The 17,517-nt window shown below is 50.8% G+C and overlaps 1 protein-coding gene across 8 annotated transcripts in view; it reads left to right on the forward strand.

Moving 5' to 3' along the window:
* The window catches only part of CTIF (cap binding complex dependent translation initiation factor), a 288,471-nt gene that overhangs the window by 116,396 nt on the left and 154,558 nt on the right, over positions 1–17,517 (forward strand). The window lies entirely within an intron of this gene.

A 17,517-nucleotide genomic window follows, 5' to 3' on the forward strand; every position in this document is an offset into this window, starting at 1 on the left:
GCTTCTTTATATTTTTCCCATGGCTCACCAAACTCTGCTTAATTTTTTTTTAAGTCTTTCTTCTCTGTGTGCTTCATTTTGGTTAGTTGCCATTGCTATGTCTTCAGGTTCACTAGTCTTTTCTTTGAAAGCCTAGCATACCATTAATACCATCCAGTATATTGTTCATTTTGGATGTTGTATTGTTCTTGTCTAGAAGTTCACTTTTGATCTTTTTTCTCTCTCTTCCATTTCTCTCTTCTTCATGCCCATGCTTTCCCCAATCTTCTTGAGCATAAGAAATATATTTATAATAACTGTTTTAAGGTTCCTCTCCACTAATTCTGTCATCCATGTCATTTCAGTGTCTGTTTCTATTCATTGATTTTTCTCCTGGATATAGGTCATATTTTTCTCTGAGTGCCTGGTGATTTTAGATTAGATGCCAGGTATTAGGAATTTTACATTGTTTTGGGTGCTGGATTTTTGTTGGTATTCATTTAAACATTTGTGGCATTGTTCTGGAACACAGTTAAGTTACTTCCAAAGAGTTTGATCTTTTCGAGGCTTGCTTTTAAAGCCTTGTTAGGTGGAAGGCCTTTAGTCTAGGATACATCTTATTCTACTACTGAGTCAATACCCTTCTGAGATGCTTCCAAATGGGAGTGTTTCTACCTCATCCACTGGAAACATAGACTATTTCTAGCCCTTGTGTGATCTCAGGGGATTGTTCTGTCTGTTCCTTTCAGGAAGCCTTCTACTGGCTCTGGAAGTTTCCCCAATCTGCAGACTTCTGGATTTCTCTGGTGCTTGGCCTTGGAAACTCTAGTTGCCTCAGACTCCCTGAATTTTGAACTCTGTCCCCATAACTCATTGAGACCATTTGGCTCTGTGTAGACTACTCCCCCTGTGTTGTAGACTGCAAATTCTCTTCCGGGTACCAGACTGGGCACATGTAGGGCTCACCTCATTACAAAGGAAAATGTGTGACCTTATGGTGGAGAAACCTGCCAGAGTCTAATTTGACCATATGATGGAGGTTAAGGTCATTAGCGACAGGACAGGTAGCCACCACGTGCTGTCTGGTGTGCAGCACAGAGAAATCCAACATCCTTTCTGAGGGGTTTCCTGCTAAGAAAGCACGGCTTGAGTCTCGTCACAAGGAAACAAATGTAAGGACCATTCCCTAAAACAGCTTGCATATGAAAAAACAGGAAAAGACCGAGGAATCTTCCAGCTTGGAGGGGCCTAAAGAGGCAGACTGAATGCCACGTGTGTTCTTTGCTGAGATCCTGGACCAGAAGACTTTATCGGACAGTTGGAGAATGTGAATGGGGATCGGTGGGGCAAGGGGAGAGCAGTGTTGCGTGGGTGTTGGTGTCCTGACTTGAAGTGCCGTATGATGGCTATAGAGCCAAGTGTCCTTGTTTTTGAGAAATACGTGGTAGAGGATTTGAGGGATATGGGGCTTCCTGTCTGCAGCCTGTCCTCGAATATTTAGAGAAACAAAAAATAATGGGTATGTAGATAGATGGAATGAAGAGCAAATGGTGAGCTTTAACAGTCAGGGAATCTGAGTGAGGAGCATAGGGAAGTTCTTTGTATTGTCCTTAACAACTTTCCTGTAAGTTTGACAGAAAAAAGAACCGGTATCCTCAGCCATGGTGTATAGGTCAATGGCATGGAGTATCAGTGCATGAAACGTCCTCTGGGTTGGATCTGTATTAAATTATCACCGCTAATGTAAAGCTAGCTTTGGTGCAAACAATAAAAGGATAAAGTACTCAGAAATTACTATTTTATTGCTCCATTCCTAAATGCCTACAGCATTCACTGTTGATAGAAAAAAATCATTTGAGAGACACAGATCCAGGTGAGGATCCAGATTCCCCCTGCCCTAGGTGAGGTGTTGACCCTTCGGTGGCTTTTGAGCCAGAAGCCTGGGACATCCTGGCCAGGAAGCTAACAGGTCTGACCTCTTTCTCCTATTTGGCACCTGTCTCCTAGCTCCCTGGGGAGCGGAGCAGAGTGGAGGGCCTTTCATTTCTGCTCAAAGGGCAAGAATAGCTAGGCCCCTGGCTGGGAGGGAGGCAGCAGAGCTCAGGGGTTAAGGGCTTGGTGTCTGGACCCCAGACATGGACTTTATGGAATCCTGGCCCTGCCACTGACTAAGCAGGGAATCGGGCTAATTACTTATTGTCACTCTGCCTCAGGTTCTTCCTGCGTAAAATGAAGGTAATGGCAATCTCTCCTTCATGGGGGCATTGATGAAGATTGAGTACTGAGTTCATGTGAAGCATTGAGAACAATGCCTGGTGCGTAGCAGGTGCTCCCTCCCTCTGATGGTGGACTCCCATAGCCTAGTTAGGAGGTGGGAGAGGAAGCAGTTCCCTGTACCCGACCCTGTGCACTTTTCCTAAGTGACCTCCCAGGCATGCAGAAAGATTGCACTAGAAATCACGAGACTCAAGCTATAGACTTCTGCCCCAGAAGTGCTGTGTGACCTCCCCTCCCTGGACCTCAGTTTACTCATCAGTAAAATGACTCAGTTGGACTAGATCACAGGTTTGCAAACTGTGAAGCTCCTGGGTTTTTCAGAGGTGCCTTGGGGGTGCTACTAGGGGTGGGGAGTAGGGAGGCTGGAGAAGCAGGCTCAGGGGACTTTATTTGGGCTCACCCAGAACTGCTCGCCTGGTGTCTCTAAACCAGTCTAGTGTGAATTATTTCATTTGAGGAAATGGTTCTACTACTAAATAAATGGTGAAAATCATCAGGCGAAGGCCCTCTTCAGGTTACATATTCCATGTTTTCTCTCTTTCTTCCAGGGAGCAATAAGTCAGCAAGCACTCCTGGTTCTCTGGGGCTGCATCTGACACTTAAGCAATTAGGGGCTACTGGTAGTGGAGGTCTCCACTTCTCGTCTCCATGTGCAACGTGGGTCCACACAGTAGCAGGGCTTTGACACACACACACACACACACACATACACACACACACACACACACACACACACACACACGCCACTTTGAATCAGCTTTGCTCCCAGAGTTTTCTGGATAGGCCCCTAAACCCATGGTACTGAATCTTGGCTGCACATCAGATCTGCCTGGGAAGCTTTTAAATCTACAGCTTTCTGGCCTTACCCCAGACCCACTGCATGAATTATCTCCTGCTGCATAATAAATAGTTCAACGTCTAGCAGCTTAAAAAAGCAGACATTTACCATCACACATACATTCAGAGGGCCAGGAATCTGGGAACAGCTTGGCTGGGGGTTCTGGCTTAAGGGGGTCTCTCCTGAAGTTGTAGTCAGGCTGATGGCCAGGACTGCAGCCATCTGAAGGCTTGACTGGGGCTGGAGGGCCTCCTTCGGTCACGGCCCCCTCACACGGCTCCCTCAGCTCCATCTTGGTTGTTGGCAGAAGGCCTCAGTTTCTTGCCACGTGGGCCTCTTCATAAACTGCTGAGTGTCCTCACAACATGGCAGCAGGCTTCCTCCAAAGCAAGTGATCTGAGAGAGAGAAAGAGCATCCAACATAGAAGTCCCCTTCTTTTATAACGTAATCTCAGAAATGACATGCTATCACTCTACCACATGCCATATGTTGATTGCAAACACACCAGCCCTGGTACACTGCAGAAGGGACTGCACAAAGGTGTGACTGTCGGGAGGCAGGGATCATTGGGGCCGGTGACCACGCCCACCGAATCATATGCAGGAATCTGTATTTTTTAAAGCATCACAGGACATTCTGCAATTTTATCAAAATTATCAATAAGAGTTGAAATCCTAGAGTTACAGATGATAATGCTCATGACACCTCTTCTTGGGTGTTTGTACTTCATATGGGTACCATTAGGGCAGGGCTGACAGGCTTCCTGATCCCAAAGCAGAGCTGTGGTGGTAGAATTTGAGGCCCTAGGAGAGCACATTGGGATGATTTTTCTGGCATTCTTCAGAGCCCCTCACGGACAGGGCTGGCTGGCTGAGTTGTCCAGCTTTGGGTCCTCAGGGTCAGCTAGCCTAGCTATTGGCATTTGGGTTGGGACAAATCGTAACTGGATGAAAGTGTCTGATGCAATGTAGGATATTCAGTGTTCCCGGCCTCAGCCACTGAACACTGGTCACTGGGGAGGGATGAGCAGCCATGGTGACCACCAGAAGCACTTCCAAATACACCAAGGAGACACTGTGCACCCAGTTGAAGACCACTGAAGGGGAGAGAAAGCCCACCCATAGCCTGGGGCCCCCCCAGGCCTCCCACAGAGTCTTGGGCCTGAGCAGAGATGAGGGGGCTTCATACACTGTCTTTGACAAAAGTCAGAGTTTGAGGAGTAGAAAGAAACCTACACTAGTTAACCATGGTTAGTTAACCTCATCTGCAGGTTAGTGGTTAACTTCAGTAGTTAACCGCATCTGAAGTTTTGCTTTCCTTGGTCTCAGTTACCTGAGGTCAGCTGAGGTGCAGGAGCGATGAAGGTCAGTGACAGCCTAACCCGACATCACAGGGCCCGTGTCTTTCACCTCACTTCCTGTCCTCACGCAGGCATGTTACCACCTCACATCATCACAAGAGGGGTGAGTACAGTACAGTGAGATTTGGGGAGAGAGACCACATCCACATAACTTTAATTACAGTATAATTGTTCTCTCTTATTGTTAACCTCTTACTGTGCCTGATTTATAAATTAAACTTTATCATAGTATGTATGTCCCGGAAAATAGAGAGAGAGAGAGAGAGAGAGAGAGAGAGAGAGAGAGAGTGTGTGTGTGTGTGTGTGTGTGTGTGTGTGTGTGTGTGTGTGTATGGTTCATTACTAACTGAGGTTTCAAGGTTTTAAAAGGTCTTGGAACATGTCCCCCGTGGATAAGAGGGGACTGCTGTGTTGCCTCCCCTCCCCTACTGGGAGGCAAGAAGAAAGGAAAATAGGAGGATGAAGGGAGAGTTTGGCTTGAAGCCCATTGCCCACCTGCCCACCATTTCTTCCACCCCAGAAGAAGAGAAGCATTAGGGCTGTACCCCATTCTGTCTCTCCAGCATCTCCCCACCCCATAGAGGCCCAAGGCACCATCCCTGACCCCTTCCCTCCCTGTTCAGACTCCTTAGCATCTAGGAGCCTTTGTGATTTGCCCCGGTGCCCTTATGCCTTGCCCAGGTCAGAGTCCTTGTAGGGGCAAGTCTGGGCCCTCTCCCTGCAGACTTCGCCTGCCTCCTCCATGCCACCGCAGAAGCTGTTCTCTGGGACTTGAATGAATGGCTGAGTATGGAGCATTGACCCCAGCGGCCCCCAGACTTAATGACTGTTTCCAGGGAGCTCTGGCTTATCTCTCACTGGGAGTTGCACATGGGGTGCCTGTCACAGTGAGTGGTCCTAGGTAGGCGTGCCTCGGTCAGGTCAGATGCCGTCACCTGGGTACCTGGCCAAACTCCCCTCCACTCAAAAGCTGAGGACCCCTATCCCTGATTGATGGCCCTGCCTGGTTGTATTTCCACAGAGGGATCCTCGGGGACCCCTGTTGCTGGGACCACTGGGGCCAAGTCCCTGGAAGCACCCAAGGACCTGGGAACGGGGCAGACAGATGCCCGTGTCTTCCAGGTATAGCTCTTTACCCACAGAAGGCATTTCGTTGGCTGATAAGGGCTGGTGCTGATGATACCGATTGTTGCCAAGGTCTGCCTGCCTATAGTGGTGGCTGAGGGTGTGGGTGATCGCCAGCAGCCCCATCTTCACATCCACGAACACTTGGCGGCCTCCAGTGAGCTCAGGCTAGCATTGTTTCCCCACGCTGCTGACGGGGCGAGGGCAGCTGGAGGCTCTGAGCGCGGTGACACGGACTTGGTTCGTGATGACTTGGCATCATCCGTCGTGGTTCCAGGCGGTGAAGCCATGGAGCAGGGCCGAAGCTGAGGCCCACACAGTTGGGCCCAGAATGGCGTCCTAGGGGTCCTGCCCGCATTTCGGGCCCCTCTGTTGGGAGCCGCGTGAAGGTGGACTGGGGTTAGCCGGCCCGCCATGTGGCCAGTGATGTGATCGCTGCCGTGCCCATCGCCCGTTAACTGCTGCAGCGTGGTCCCAGCTCAGTGGAGCCTGGTGCAGAGGCCAGGCAGGGACACTGGCTGCACCATGATCTGCTCCCACTAGAGGACACCAGCACACCGCTCTGGAGGCTCCTCAGTCTGGCGTTTGCAGTCACCAAGTCCCACGTCCCCAGCAGCCAAAGGTGCCCTGGCCTCCTTATTGGTGCTCGACATGCAGAATGTCAAAAAAATGACCCAGGCCAGTGCTCCGGCCCTTGCTGGCCAGAACAAGGGACAGGATGAGGTGGGAATGGAGGTGGTCACACACAGGTGTTAGGGGCGTACTTGTTTGACCCAAATGTGTCCCACTGTGCAAAGGCCCAACATCCCTCCCGGGGGGGGTCCTACCCCCGCCCTGGGAACACATGGCTGCTCCTAGGAAGGCACACCCCTTAAGCCTCCATCAGCCGCATAGATAAGGAGGGTGCCTTCCCATGGAGTGAGGGGTGCAGGCAGCATTCGCCGCACCAGGCTTGACCTGGGCCTGCAGGGGAGGTGCCCACTGGCGTGGGGCCTGGGGCCTTCCCGAGCATTGGCCTCTGCCCTTGGAAGAACAGGCGCTGGCCGGCTGTATGAGGGCAAAGATGGAGCGCCATGATGCAGGCCAAGTTAAACTTGACTACGTGCATGCGAAGCCCAGGGAATAGACTCTGAAGAAGCCCGAGACCCCTGCCCAGATACCACCCCAAGGCTCCTTCCCCCTCAGGTGTGGTCACTCGCTGAGCAGCTTCTCCCCCACGTCCCCTCAGGTTCCAGACACAGGGGTCCACACAGCCTCAGGGCCCTGCGGAGAGGCTGCCTCCCTCTTCCCCACGTGGCCCTGGATGCTTCTGTGTCTTGTACGAAACCCCAGTTGAGAGGCGGTGGTCTTGAATTATCCCGCGTCTTGCCCAAGGCTTTCTATCGGCGTATTTCGATCCTTTTTCTTGAATTCTGTCAGGCAGACGTGAGGTGGGCTGCCTTTTGTCTGACAAGAGGAACTGCATACCCCAACTGATTGCCCTTTTTGCCTTCCTGTGAGGAAATTTTGAAACTGAATTCTGTGCCTGCCTGCAGTTAATTATGAGCTCACTGCGACCTGGTCAGGCCCCTCGCTTTGATCCTCTGGTGACTGACCTAGTTTGGTGGTAGACATTGTATAATCCCACCGTCGTGCGGTTGGCAGGGCACACAGCTGGACACCCAGCGTTACGACGTCAGGCAGGATTTCGGGCCTCACGCGTGCTCCCTAGGTTCTCTTCACTGAGGGGCCCAGCAGAGCCAGGGAAGGGGGAGTGGGAGTTCAGACCTCACGAGAGTGTCCACGGCAGTCTCTTCACAGGGACCCACAGAGCGGACAGGCCCGCTAAAGCAGGCGACAGGGAGGCGTGCGGTTAAGCACCCCAGCCCCCTGCTTGGCCCCGAATAAGGACAGCATGAGAATCTCGCCCGCCCCACCCCTCTGAGAGACAAATGAGCTTTGAGAATGGAGAATGAAAATCACTGCTCTACTGAATGATGACCAGCCGCCCCCCCTTCGCTCCCCACTGGGTGCCCGGAAGAATAAAAATGGTGGCCGCTGCGGGAGCAGCCTTACTCCTCCAGTAGGTGGCGCTGTTGCTGTTTGGAAACTGGGTTGGCGGGACCGGGCCCACCTACTGGACTGAAGCTGCTGTAGCCCAGTTCCCAGCTGTCCAGATGGGAAGGAGTGACTTTATTGTTCCCTAGAGCAATGCCAGCCCTGTTGCTAAGACTTCTGGAAATTTCTAGGATATGCCAACTCACAGGCATCAGGGTTATTAAAATAACCCAAGATGCTGAGCAACAGTCATGTGAAAACCAAGCCCCACCTGGAACCCCCAGGCATGTCATCTTTCCCAAGCACTACTGCTTCATGTCCCCTCTTGGTCTCGCTGGAGGTCTGGTCTGACTTCATTCACCCGGTCTACCAGTACTGACTGAGCACCTTTCTGGGGAGGGGCACTGTCTTAGCCATGAGGGACTGATTTAGAATGCAGGGGCTGGCTTCCTGTCCAGTGGACGGGGACGTGGGATTCTCCCATTGTTCCTTCAAAGAGCACCCAGCAACTGTACTGCCCCGTAGGAGCGCTGGAAACCCTTGTCGAGTGCTTTCCGCACTTCAGGAGCTGTGACAACGCTTCCATTTTCTTATCTTGCTGCTTATCCTCCCGTCGTCCCTGGGGAGTGGGTTGTCTCTGGTCAGATGTCACCTTCTCAGTAGGCCTTTTGAACACCTCGCCCCCCCCCCCTTATTCTTCTCCATTGCATTCGTCATGCATTTGCTTTATTTATTCCGTGGTCTTCATTCTCCCACTGGACATACAGGTGCTCATGAAATACTCAGTGAATGATTGAATGAGCCCTGACTTGCTCCTGTCCCGGAGAGACTCACTCCCAGCACCCCAGTCCAGAGCCGGGGCCCCCTTCACAGGGGCTCGAGCACTGTCTGAGCTAGGGTCTGCATACCATCCTTTCTGAGTTCATGTAACCGCCCCAGAGAGCAGAGGTATTACTGTTAGCGCCATGGGAGATATTAACGCAAATGAAGGAACTGAGATCAAATACTTTGCCCAGGTCATGTGGCTTATAGATGGGGGAGTGGAAACTGGAATTTAGGCAGCCCGACTCCTCTGGCACCCCTTTGTAAGCAATGTTGACGAGGAGGAAGAGGTGCTGGAAAACGATTTTCTATATTCTAGGTGACCGTAGTCACGTACAGCAAGTTAAGGGTGAATGTCATTTCCTTAATAAGCAAGAACAAGAAAATGGGTATCTTTTTTTTCCTCTCCTGCTGAAGGCACTAAAAATGGAAAGAGAGAGAGGAGCCCCACGGACACCTTCAAAAGAGGAAGAGATACGGTTTTTACTTTTTTTTTTTAATCAGTTTCTACTGCCCTCCCCCACAATCCCTGCTGACCCAAGATGGTGCATCAGCTATCAAGGAGGAATGCTTACCTAGGAGACCCCCTCCCTCTGCCTCTCTGGCCACCTCCTACCACTCCCCCCAGTGCTTCCTCCCTCAGGACAAAAATAGGTACCCCATACAATAAAGGAGGATACCAGGAGTCCTTCATTCCGTGGTTTCCTGTCTGAGGCCGCCAGGTAGCAAGGCCCATTGGGAATGGGGCAGCGTGCTCTGTGAGGCAAGCCTATTTTTATTTTTGTTGTTTGTGAGTCTTTTTACAAGAAGTCACCACTTTGGGGGTGAAGACTTTTGTTGGTGACAGCTAGGGAAGTCCCTAGGGAGCAGGCTACGGCCAAGTCTGGAGTGGGTTCCCACGCGGTCTCAAGGAGCTGAGACAACAGGTAGCAAGTGCTTTCTGGCTCTAGGGGGACCGGGGGACAACTGTCTCCCTTACCCAGCCACTTTGATGATCCGCAGCACAGCTAGAGTCTTCAACAGGGATGGCAAACTGGCCACAGACCAAGTCCGGCCCTCCAGCCTGTTTCTGCAAATAAAGTTTTATTGGCACGCGGTCCGCCCAGCTGTTGGTTCACTGCGCTGTGTTTGTGCTACAGGGCAGAGCTAAGTAGTTACAGTGGGACTCTACCGCCTGCAAAGCCAAGAATATTTACTGTCTGGCCCCTTACACAAAAAGTTTGTCAAACGCTGACCTAGAATATACAGAGTAAAAAGCTCTGAGAATTTTTTTTTTAATGTTAAAAAAAAAACAAAACTGGCAAAAATCCTGAGGTTCATTGAACATCCATCGTCTGAGAACCCTTCAGTCCCACGCACAGAACATTGTGAAATTCGCCGAAAATCCCTCTCTTCCTGCTTCCATTTCTCCAGCTGTAAAATGGGATCATACGCCTGTTTGACTTACATCGCAAAGCTATCCTGAGGGTCAAAATACCAACCAGGTTTTATAAGGACAGCTCTTTATAAACCAAAAAACTGCTCTACGTACATGAAATGACCTTACTAAGTAGCACAGTGATAACTGGAAGCAAGGACAGAACCACCGAGCTTAACAGGCAAGAAACATGCTTGGGAAGCCTCCCACGGGGCCCTCCTGTGATCTGGGGAGCACAAGGGTGGAGACTGTGTTGAGTTTCCCCGGCTCCTTCTAAGACCGAGCTCTCAGAGAGCAACTGTCTGCCTGTGTAGGACTCAGGCTGAGCAGGGCCTCACCAGCTGTGCCCTCCCCACTCACACCTGCTATGTCCTTACCACCCCCCTGGCCCAGATCGCCCACCATCTTTCATGGCCCCGTTCACACTTTCCCTCCTTCATGGAACCGCCCTCAATGAAGCAGACCGCCACAGGCCTTGGAGAGTTCGTGGATGTTGGAGGCCTTGATTCTAGACCAGTTATGAGGTTCTCTGGTTGTTTCCTGCCTCTCCTTGTGTTTGTGCTTCCTGGAGGAGACAGACCTTGAACTGGACCGTGGGGGTGGCCAGGGAGGTTCTCTAGGGAGAAAAGAAAAGGTCTGGCATTCAGGGCTGTAGGAATAAGTGAGTAGTGGTTCAGAAGCAGTAGAGGCTGTGGAGAATGGGAGTGTCCAGGAGCCCGAAGGGACATTGTTGTAAGTAGAGAGAGCCATCGGTGCGGGTCCTTGAGGCCTTGCGACTTGACCAAATAGGGACTCAGTCAAATGCTCCTGAGTAGCAAAATGCATGATGGAAAAAGAGGATTTAGGAAGCCAAGGGCTAGGGCCCGACCAATCCTTGTTTTCTTGGGTCCCATAGGGACTTCCTAGGACCATACACATCTTCCCTCAGTGACCAGGAAAGGAATTTGTGTGACTTCATTGGAGACAGGCCAGTGTCCCTTAAAAACAGGACTTGCCCCCAGTAGACAGGTCATCTGGTCCATGCCCTGCTTCGGGCCAGACCACGTTCAGAATCCTTTGCTGAGTGCCTGTGGGCTTGATCGGTCAGGTGGGAGGGAGCACCTGGGGGTGAGGGTGGCGAGCCCAAGCAAGGCAAGACTGAACCCTGCCTCCACCAAGAACACGGCTGGGCCCAGGCCATCTCACAAAGAACAAGGGCTACCCCGACCAGCCCAGCCCGGGAGTGGCATGGGCTTGGGATGAGGAGGCCAGCAGATGTGGCAGAGTTGAGAGTAGGCTCTAAGCTGGCCTATGGGGGCCCTGGCTACCAATGCTCAGAGACTCCTGCACGCACCCCCCTACCCACCAGTGATGCAGCCGTCCTGCCTGGAGAGGCCCCGAAGCACAAGATGAATGGCATCACCCCACCTGCAGCCCGACCAACCATTCCAGGGCTGGTCTAACACCCCCAGCCATCTTGGTGATGCCCTGGTGACTTGAGCCAGTCCTAGTTATACCGGGCTGCATTCTGGTCCAGCACCTTTCCTCCTCTGTCCTTGGCCCATGCAAGGAGCAGCTGAGGCTAGAGGAAGAGGAAGGTGTTGCTAAGGGTGTGAAGCATCCATTATTCCTTTATTAGCCAGTGTGCCATTTCTGGTCGCGTTCCCCTTCCTGGCGGCGGTGAGCTTGGGGGCGGAGAAGCCCAGTTATTTTCATTTACCCCAGCTTCTCACTGGGAGTAGTCAGAGGCCGCAGGCAGAGGGGGTGGGGGCGGACGGGGCTACGTGCTCTCCAGCAGGCGTTTGTGAATGGGCCCCGGCTCCCAGGCCACCCGACGGCAGGCGCCCCCCCCCCCCCCCCCAGGACGCGCTGACTCTCACTGGCTGGACATCGTCATTTCTAACATTGCAATGGCCAGGCAGGAGGAAGCTTTCTTCTGGCCCAAGAACAATACCAGGGTCAGCCCGGGGACCTCCCTCCTACACCCTCTTCCTTCCATTGTGAGCTGCTACACAATCCCAGGCTGCTTGGCTCTGCACAGCCTGGGGGAGGGAGGACTTGCCCAGGAGAGATTAGCAATGTGGGTGACACCTCTAGTCATCTGCCTCCACTTCCCAGGCTGGGCCAGGGTTCTGGAGGCAGCAGATGGACAGACAGACCAAGCATATGTGAGTAGTTGTCGAATCTGCTTTGCGAGGGGCTGCTAGCAGGGTGAGGCCGCTAGCTGGGTGGCCCCACTCTCTTCCTCTGCCCCCATTGAATCACAGCATGTCAGGGCTGCAAAGGCCTACTTAGACTTTCTGCCCATCAGTCCATTATACAGACAAGGAAAGTGAGACCCAGAAAGGTAAAGGTTTTACCCAACTTCTTATTGCCCTGCTTAAAAATTTTCATTGAGGGCACCCGGGTGGCTCAGTTGGTTAAGCGACTGCCTTCGGCTCAGGTCATGATCCTTGAGTCCCGGGATCGAGTCCCACATCGGGTTCCCTGCTCAGCAGGGAGTCTGCTTCTCCCTCTGACCCTCCCCCCTCCCATGCTTTCTCTATCTCATTCTCTCTCTCAAATAAATAAATAAAATCTTTAAAAAAAAAAAAAATTCTTCACTGATTCCCTTGGCCTATGAGAAAACCCCAGACTTCCCTTTCTGCCTGGTATCTGCCGGCCTTCCAGGCTTCTCTCCTGTCACTCCCCAACTTGTGCTTTAGCCTTGTGACTAACTAATAGGCCCTTGACCCAGCAGCACTGGTCCCCCTGCCTTAAATGTCCTTCCTGCTTCATTTGCGTCCCTGCCGTATCCGTGTTCTTCAAAGACTCTGCCTGCAGGTCACCTCCTCTGTGCACCCCTCCCTGAAAGGCATTTCCTTGTTGATCCACCTGGGCTTCTCCAGCACTTAATATAGACCTACAGAAGGGCTGCCCCCCTCCTTGTCATTGGTAAGCACGTGTGTCTCCCACATGTCCCCCTACAAAACACACTCCGGATCCTAAAGGCTGGAAACATCTCATTTGCCTTTGCAACCTTTACGGCAGGGGTTCTCCAAGTGGGGTCCTCAGACTAGCTGCATTAGTATCACCTGGGAACGTGCTAGAGGTGCAAATTCTTGGGTCTCCCTTCTCTTCCATGTTTGAACCAGAAACTCTGGGGGTGGGGCCCAGCGATCTGTATGTTACCGTCCCAACAGGTGACTCTGATGCCCGCTCCCGTCTGAGAACCAGCGCCTTAGGACCTACTTGCAGGCAGTTGGCTCTTAATTATTTCTTCTATTCTCGTTCTTTTTTCTTTTCTTTTTAAATCGAGGTATATTTGACATACAACACTCTGTGAGTTTAAGGTGTGTGACGTATTGATTTTCTATGTTTATGTTGCCGTTTACATTGTATGGCTAACCCCACCTCCCTGGCATCACAGAGTTTTCACTTCTTCTAGTGTTGGGAACAGTGGAGATCTGGTCTCCTAGCAAGTGTAATATTTATAGTACAGATTTGTTGGCTATCTTCATAATTTCTTGATAGTTTCATGAGTAATTGACATCACCCATCCCCTTCTATTTGCTGCCAAAATCTTTGGTTGGTTGTTTGTTCTTTATCATTATTTTGCTCCAATGAAGGACAAAGAATCTTGCCCTCTTAGACAACCAAGGGTATGGATTTGCAGAGGGTTGAGTGATTCAAGATTGACACAGTGCCCCAGACTCCAGCACCTGATCCTGGCACTGGCCATGCCCCAGATGGATGACCCATTGGCCCCGACAGTCCCGGGTGAGCCCCTGCAGGTTAGGGGGGCTCATTACCTTCCCACCTATGAAAGGTAGAAACCTCAGGAGAGCCCGCAAGGACACTGCACACTTGCAGGAGCTCAAAGCCACCCCCTGGGGTGAAGATGTGGGGGCAGCTTGTGTGTTCAGAGATGAATAGAATGCCCTGAGCTCTTCTCTTCAGATCCCATTGCTGCATGTGGAGCTGATTTGCCCACCCAGTGTGTTGTGTGATGGCCAGTGTTGAAGGGAGTTTGTCCCTGAGCTCAGAGACTCTGTCGGCAGCAGGCAGTGAGCCTGACGCATTCTTGGTGGCAGGAGGAAGCTGACCTGGGGATAAAACAACAAACATTAACTTCTGCCTACAAAGGGAGTAATCAAAAGTTGCTACTAAATAGACTATAAATAATAACAGTACTGTAATTGCAGGCCTAGCCAAACAGACTATGGGAAGGCCAAACATTGAGATCGTGTCCGGAAAACAGCCCTGGCCTTTCCCTCTGAGGTTCAGTGTTCTAACTTTTGGAGCAGAGGGGCTGAGGAGGCCAGAGCCCTGACCCAGAGACAGGTGATCATGCCCCACCTCTGAGCTTCACTGTCCGCTTCCTGTGAAATAGGAGTGAAGCCTGTGCCACTCTCTGGGCCCAACCCTGTGCCTCTCCTTACCCACATGCTTTATCACTCCCTCTACATAATTTTCTTATTTTCGTCTTGATGGTTTGAAGAATAAGTTGTGGACATGGTGTCTCTTTACCCCTAAATACCTCCATGTGTTTTCCCAAAAACAGGGGCAATTCTCTTACATAATCAGAGTTTCAGGGTCAAAATCAAGAAGTCAACATTGATAGACTCCTACTACATAATCTACAGACATTGTTTCCATTTTGCAGTTGTCCCGGTAATTGCCTAGCTAAAGAAAAGGTAATGCTTGGTTGTGTTTTCGGATTTAGAACTCAGGAGAAAGTCACACTTTGCTCTTCACCATCACGGCTCATTAGGTTCCTCTGTCTTTCTGTCTTTCGTGATCTTCACGTTTTTTTGAAGAGGACAGACCCGTTATTTTGTAGAATGTCTATCGAGTTGGGTTGGTCTGATGTCTCCTCCTAATCAAATGTATGCACTTTTGAAAGGAATGCCACAGAAGAGGCTTGGTGTCCTCAGTGCAGGATATCAGGAGGCACAAGATGTTGATTGGGTGACTGGGACACAGACCACCTGTTCAGGTGGGAACTTCTAGAAAGTTACTACATTCCCCTTTATAATTAAGAACTGTCTTGCAGGGAGATATTTGAGACAGTGTCAATATACTGTTTCTGATAATACTTTTGCCCATTCACTTTAGCATTCATTGATGATTCTTGCCTGAAATAGCATCATGTTTGCTGGCAAAGGGTGGCTTTTCTAATTCCATCTACATATTTTAGTTGACTTTCTACTGTAAGGAACATCATTCCTTTCTCTTATTTATTTATTTATTTATTCATTCATTCATTCATTCATCATTCATTCATTTATTTACATGTCGTGGCTTATAGATTTTTACATTTCTGGTTATAATTCATGACTATCTAATGTCTAATGGTTGCAGATTTGATGAGCGGGAGCCCCTTCAGATCACTTCTGTGTATTTCTGAAATGCCCTCAATGATTATTCTTTGAATACTTCCTCACTTGCTGGCACAAGAAGTGGTTCCAGGTTTATTGGGTACATTCTCTGCCCAGCCCTGGGATCCATTACCCGTGGAACCCAGTTACTTCTTAGTGGACGATTTTTAGAAACCCAGATCCAGGTGCTAGGTGAGCTCACTGTGACTGAATCCCCTATCTTTTGATCCATTTCTCTCTCCCATTTTCTGAGTCCCCAGATCGGAGCTTCTCTAGAAAATAAAATCTCTTGCCTGGAGGTGAGGATAGAAGGATATTGCATGGCTTTGTGGGGTGGGGAAGGATACCTGGGGGGAGTCCATATCCAGACTCTTCTCTCAGCACCTGAGCCCTGCCTTTTGTGGTCCCTGGTCCCTCCGAGCTCTGAGTTCCCTGGGTGTTTGGCACATGTCTCTTTCGTGTTCCCCTCGGCTGAGTTACCCGCCACTCCACTCACGTTCTGTCTTCCCTAACTTGGTGGAAATCTCTTTGCTCATTCCCTGCGTTTTTATAGGTTTACAGCCTTTTTTTATTATTATTAATTAGAGAGGAAAATTTGAAATGAGTGTACGTAGTCAATCTACCATGAGAGTCAGAAGTCCAGTTTGGTTGGATTTAAGTCATCAGGGAGAGAGGGAGATCGTTGAAGGGGACACTGAGCTTCACCTACTTGTCGGGAGCAGCACTGGGAGCAGATGTTTGTGTCTGGGAGTAGAGGGATGAAGTGACCCGCCCTCCGAGTCTATGCAGGAGGACCAGTATGTGCCAGAGGCCCTGGGCACGTAGTCATTGGGATCAGAATATAAAGGGGGGGGGCAGCAGGATGTACCTGAATGCCAATAAATAGATTCTTTTCTTTCATGTTGTTCAAAGAACTGTGGGAGGGGACACACACACAACACACACACACACACACACACACACACACACACACACACACACACACACACACACACACACACACACACACACACACACACACACACACACACACACACACACACACACACACACACACACACACACACACACACACACACACACACACACACCCCCGTCTGAGGTGCCTGAGAAAATCGGCTTGGATTCAGACCTTACAGAGAGGCTTACTCTCACCTGAGAGCCAAGAGCCAACAGGACAAATACTCTCTCCATGAAGGACCCAAGTATAAGTCTCACACACACACACACACACACACACACACACACACACACACACACCCGTCTGAGGTGCCTGAGAAAATCGGCTTGGATTCAGACCTTACAGAGAGGCTTACTCTCACCTGAGAGCCAAGAGCCAACAGGACAAATACTCTCTCCATGAAGGACCCAAGTATAAGTCTCTGTTGCCCAGCCATGTAGGATTCCAGCCACACCCTGCCTCGCTGTCCATTGCCTAGTGGGAAAGACTTTCCTCCAGCAAATCTCCAGGTCCTTGGGAGCAAGGCTCTTGTCCAGCACCACACCTGGGCCAGGGTTGAAACACAGGGTGGGAGCTCAGAAAGTCACAGAACCATAGATGGTTGCTAAATGCCAGAGCAAATGTGTGAGCCAGCTGTGCCAAGGAGGGGAGCAAAGCAGCCTCTTATCCTGAAAACGGGCAGGTCATTGCTGGGCTATCTCCTTGTACAGCTGTCTGAGTCTCTCCCCTTTGGCATTACTAAGAAACCTGACCCCCACCCACCCCCAGTGGTAGACTGGCTCCAGAAGCCCTCACATAAAGTACAAGCTGTCCCTGCCTTTTGCCAGTTCGCGTTTCAACAATCCACGCATTGTGCAGTTCCTGAAAACCATTTATGTAGAACTTCTGGTAGCTTTAATCTCCTTACTTGGGAGTTCCTGCTCATTTCTGGAAATGGTGAAATAAGCAAGTATGCCCTTAAGGGCAGGCAGGCTAGTTGCACTGGCATAACTAGCTTGTACCCTCGTGATAAAGGGCAGCACCCCAAAGAGCCGACCCTGGTGGGTGGTATGCTATTCTGTGTGCTGTTCTCATCTCGGGAACACAGAGCCCTGAAAGGCAAGGACTCTGGGTACATCCTATTACCTGGAAGCCCTCCATTTCCAGCTGATCACTGGCAGGGATCCGTTCTGTGGACAGGTTGTCACCTCGGGCCCCCGTGAGCGGGATAAAGCCGGGGCGTACTTGGAATGGGGCTGGTGGTGGGGGGGGTGGTCAGATATGGGCAGGCCCAGGAGTAGGGGGCACCAAGAATGAGTACCAAGATGCACTGAGAGAATGCAAGCCACTTGGCTGCCTCGGCCTGGTGCCTGGGGCAAGGA

The sequence above is a fragment of the Zalophus californianus genome, chromosome 14 (assembly GCF_009762305.2).
Source record: "Zalophus californianus isolate mZalCal1 chromosome 14, mZalCal1.pri.v2, whole genome shotgun sequence".
Taxonomy (NCBI): domain Eukaryota; kingdom Metazoa; phylum Chordata; class Mammalia; order Carnivora; family Otariidae; genus Zalophus; species Zalophus californianus.